The sequence below is a fragment of the Pseudoliparis swirei genome, chromosome 20 (genome assembly GCF_029220125.1).
Source record: "Pseudoliparis swirei isolate HS2019 ecotype Mariana Trench chromosome 20, NWPU_hadal_v1, whole genome shotgun sequence".
NCBI lineage: Eukaryota > Metazoa > Chordata > Actinopteri > Perciformes > Liparidae > Pseudoliparis > Pseudoliparis swirei.
The window spans coordinates 8969539-8974730 of NC_079407.1; the positions used below are offsets into that span (position 1 = coordinate 8969539).

The 5192-nt window shown below is 41.2% G+C and overlaps 1 long non-coding RNA gene across 2 annotated transcripts; it reads left to right on the plus strand.

Annotated features, from left to right (window-relative positions):
* The first annotated feature begins 1475 nt into the window (after positions 1 to 1475).
* Positions 1476 to 3209, plus strand: LOC130211293 (uncharacterized). 2 transcript variants are annotated; one of them, XR_008835001.1, is made up of 4 exons: positions 1476 to 1512; positions 2360 to 2492; positions 2758 to 2790; positions 2893 to 3209. It is a non-coding gene; the product is annotated as an uncharacterized LOC130211293 (long non-coding RNA). The 2 variants fall into 2 exon arrangements; XR_008835002.1 differs by lacking the exon at positions 1476 to 1512 and adding an exon at positions 1694 to 1783.
* The last annotated feature ends 1983 nt before the right edge of the window (positions 3210 to 5192 follow it).

A 5192-nucleotide genomic window follows, 5' to 3' on the forward strand; every position in this document is an offset into this window, starting at 1 on the left:
ATAGCCGGATGACAACGACGTCGAAATTCGGCTTTAAAAAATTGCTCTCTAGCGCCACCTGTAAATTTGACCGGCGACGCCCCTCACCCAGTATGTTCAAATGACTAGCTTTTTTTTTCACAAGTCCACTTGGACCTGCTCTACAAAAAAGCCTCTCAGTACCCTAAGCTCCGCCTACTTAAATTTTCCACCATATTTTTTTTGGTGAAAAACACATCCGAGGCGTTTGCTCCGACATACGGGGACCAATTCAAACCAAACCTATTGGAGATAATGTTCATGGAAGCTATATCATCTAAGATCTATCATCTTATTTCAAATATATCATTCTGGTAAGGATCTATGGCCCAGCGAACATTTTAGGGGCGTGTCCTGTTTTGTAATGCTCATAACTTCAACACTATTGGGAAAAAAAAATAACAGACTGTCAGGATATGTGTAGAAGGGAGCCTGGAACATTCACAGCAAATTTCGTGCAATTTAAACCGTAGGGGGCGCTACAATAATTCACCAAAGTTGGCCGTTTTGGCGTTTTTGGCGTTTTTGCTTGATTTGGCCCTTTTCCACTTTTCCCCATCGATTATTTCCCCCACAAAACGCCAACAGAATCGGCTAAACATCAGTTTTATAGAATCTCAAGACTTGAATAATGAACACTGTGAAAAAACGGACTTTTCGTCGGTAGGAAATTTACGTTTTTACTGGCAATAATTTTGTTCTTTCTGTGATTTCTTTATGTTAAAACTATAACTTAAACTCATCCAATACTAACCCAAAAATCATGTGTGATGCCAGTCAAGGCCTGAACACATTCACATGAAGAAACAAGCACATTTCTTCCAGGAACACCTATTGATCACCTATTGAGAAGTAAAATAACCATAATTTATTCACTTTCACGATAGGCTTGCTTCTCTTAGTCGGTCAATCAGATCGGCTTCAAATTTGTAACACACAATCCAAACATTGTCATGATGTCAGCCCACAAAGCATTTCATTCTTCGCATCAAACAAAACATATTAAGAATCAAAGATGTAGTTACCAGATAGGATTTTATTCTTCAAAAATGGTAATTTGCTCCATAGCGCCACCTACAATATTCAATTAGGCAGCCCCATTAGGCAGCCCCGGTGCTACGTTTGACCTACATGTATAACGCTGGGTAGGTATATGTAACACAAGTAGACGGAAAGAAAAGTCTCTTGGCACCATGCTCTAAACTGTACCGGATGTCGCCAATATTGATTTCTGTTTCACTATGTTTGTGCAAAGCTCATCTCATTTCCACATACAGGTATTCACCTGCGTTTCATACTCCAGGCCAGCAGGTGGCGGTAATCTCGCTTTTTATACATCAAGAGGCGAACAATAACACAGCGTGCTGGCTGCGATACTCCAGGCCAGCAGGTGGCGGTAATGCACCAAATATATGGATGCAAACTGCTGTTTAGAGAAGAAGAAGAAGAAGCACGCAGCTGCGGCCTGGTCTGCAGTCTGCTCCGTCTGAGACGGTAAGCATTTTAAATGTATTACAATGAACTACAATCCAACGATAATTAGTCATGGCAGTCTCTTGTTCACATGACCGCTGTAAAATCCACCGTGTTTATCCGGTGCTCTTTCTCCGTGTGTGATTGTCACAGGTTACTCAATGCTATGCTACACGAGGAGCTCCATGCTAATGCGATCCATTCAAATATATAATGGTTTCTCCTGTTCGCCAGTCGGCATGAACACATAAATACTGTGGATATTACGTTACATAACCGCAGTGAAAGAACGGTAAACTCTGAACAGAGTCACGGTGTGTCTTTGAATTCACGTCACGTTATAAATGTGTTCTGATGAAGCTTGAAGATGCATGCAGTTAATATTCATGTAGCTATTTAACTGCTCCACATCCATTTGAAAGAATAATTACTGTTTACTTTGCATATTACGGCTGTCATACAACATATACTCAATTCATACATGAAGTGTTATTAGAGATTAAACTACCAGCAGCTTATTAAAACTAGGAGTGATGCTTAAGTTTATTACTTCTTCTTGAGCCATTTATTTTAATTCAGAATTCTAATGAGTATATGGTAAATATTATTTACCTACTCTTTAAGAATATTAATACCATTTGGTGTTATTAACCTGTATATTGTTTACGAGATCTGTATACTTTCATCAGCAATGTTAGAACCAGAGTGTGATGAAGTTTTTAATTACATAGTATAATCATATTCTGACTAGAAGGGGATCTGACATTGAGATGTAAAGTGTGCTCATCAAAATCACTGCACATAGACACACATCAGATGTTGATTGCTGTACTAACCTCCGGTGTCCTGCTGTTCATCTCTATTGCAGACACTATGGAGATGTTTGGACTGCAGTATAATGAGCATGGTTGCCCCCAGTTCCTGTGGACTGGGACCAGCACAGGACCAAGACTGCCCGACCTCCTCCAGAGCAGTGCATCCACTGCACAGTCATCGTAATGGTGCGCAGTATTAATTATTAATATTATGAAAATATTTGAATTTTTTTTTAGCAAATCTGTAACTTTCTTTAAAAAATTACACTGCAGTCTTGTTATTGGTGACCTCAGCTAGGCCCAGAATTATTTTCATGAGATATCACCATGCGGATTTCGAATGAATTCAATTTAAAGTTAGCGAAAAATAAATATTATTAATATTATGACAATATTTGAATTTTATTTAAAGCAAATCCGTTACTTTCTTGTTTATTCTGTTTCTTTATAGGACGTGGCACTAAGGAGGATTGTCCAGCCGCAGGTTTGTTATGTTATTGTGCTTTGAAGTTTATGAATCATACCAGTATTTGCTTTTGAAGAGACCAATTGACACCATTATTGTTTCTGCAATTTTGTTTTCCAGATGACGCTGAAGAACCGTTACAAGCCGCTAACACCAGTCTGCTTCAGCAGCTTGGTTGAAATGGAGATTGGATGATGCACTGTGCCCAACTAATCATACACGTGATGCCTTGAGAGGTCGGGGTCAGATTGTGAGTACTCCTCTGTTTTCCTGATCCGATGTGAGGTCAAAGGTCAGGGATGTCTATGTGTCCAGATTGTAATGCACTCTGAGACAAATTTGTAAATTGTGAAAATGGGCTATACAAATAAACTGAATTGAATTGAGACGTCAGTGCACAACTCAAGACGACAAGCATTTATGCATTTTACATCGAATTTACATGACATGGTCTATACTTCACGTCGGGACACACGACGCATGAATATGTTCACGTAGTTAAAGCGCCACCTAGTGGCTGAACTGGACTTTGTCGAATCCGCCCCAAACTTGTCGCGCTCGTTACAAGTCGCGGCCCGAGTCGAGTCCGACCGGCGCGCCCGGGTCCTCGGCGCCGGCTCCTCGGCGCCGGCTCCCCCGACCGGCGCGGGTGAGCGAGGACCCGTTCGACGCTGCTTGCAGCTTTAATTCTTATTCCACTTTTTTATTTTTGAACATTGGGCGCATATTGGGGGTATGTATCATATCCCAAAACTCACCAAATTTGGCAAGCTTGTCAGGCTTGGTGAAAATAGCCAGATGACATGGACCTCGAAATTCGGCTTTCAAAAATTGCTCTCTAGCGCCACCTGTAAATTTGACCGGCGACGCCCCTCACCCAGTATGTTCAAATGACTAGCTTTTTTTTTCACAAGTCCACTTGGACCTGCTCTACAAAAAAGCCTCTCAGTACCCTAAGCTCCGCCTACTTAAATTTTCCACCATATTTTTTTTGGTGAAAAACACATCAGAGGCGTTTGCTCCGACATACGGGGTCCAATTCAAACCAAACCTATTGGAGATAATGATCATGGAAGCTATATCATCTAAGATCTATCATCTTTTTCAAATATATCATTGTGGTAAGGATCTATGGCCCAACGAACATTTTAGGGGCGTGTCCTGTTTTGTAATGCTCATAACTTCAACACTATTGGGAGAAAAAAATAACAGACTTTCAGGATATGTGCAGAATGGAGCCTGGAACATTCACAGCAAATTTCGTGCAATTTAAACCGTAGGGGGCGCTACAATAATTCACCAAAGTTGGCCGTTTTTTGGCGTTTTTTGCTTGATTTGGCCCTTTTCCACTTTTTCCCCATCGATTATTTCTCCCACAAAACGCCAACAGAATCGGCTAAAAATCAGTTTTATAGAATCTCAAGACTTGAATAATGAACACTGTGAAAAAATCGGACTTTTCGTCGTTAGTAAATCTACGTTTTTTACTGCCAATAATTTTTACTTTCTGTGATTTCTTTATGTTAAAACTATTGCTTAAACTCATCCAATACTTCCCCAAAAATCATGTGTGATGCCAGTCAAGGCCTGAACACATTCACATGAAGAAACAAGCACATTTCTTGGAGGAACACCTATTGATCACCTATTGAGAAGTAAAATAACCAAATTTTTCTGCCCAAAATAATGTGAGCTCCTACTGCCTGTAAACCAGCTGGCTCATAGCTCACCATGTTAAGTGTTGGTCTGGACACCTGGAGATGCGTGTTCGATTCCAAGACAAGGCAGCTTTTTTTCATCACTTTTTTTTTACATTGAATTTACATGAGGTGATCTCTACTTCACGTAGGGACACACGACGCATGAATATGTTCACGTAGTTAAAGCGCCACCTAGTGGCTCAACTGGACTTCCTTCAGTCCGCCCCAAATTTGTTTGACTAGCCCGTTATTTAGAATGGAATAAGAACTCTCTCTCTCTTTCTCTCTCCTCTCTCTCTTTTTCTCTCTCTTCTCTCTCCTCTCTCTACTCTAACATAACTAACGTCAGTAAACAGCTGGGTTTTTTAAATCACGGATTTCGTGAGTTTTGTTTTATTTTTACTTCACGTAGGGACACGTGATGCATGAATATGTTCACGTAGTTAAAGCGCCACCTAGTGGCGAAACTGGACTTTGTCGAATCTGCCCCAAACTTGTCGTGCTCGTTATAAGTCGCGGCCCGAGTCGAGTCCGACCGCGCCAGCTCGGCGGGCGGCGTCCGCTGGCTCCCGACCGGCGGGTGAGCGAGACCCGTTCGACGCTGCTTGCAGCTTTAATTCCGAGCGACAACGAAAGTCTGACCGAGAGGAATATTATTATTCCACTTTTTATTTTTGAACATTGGGGGCATATTGGGGGTATGTATCATATCCCAAAACT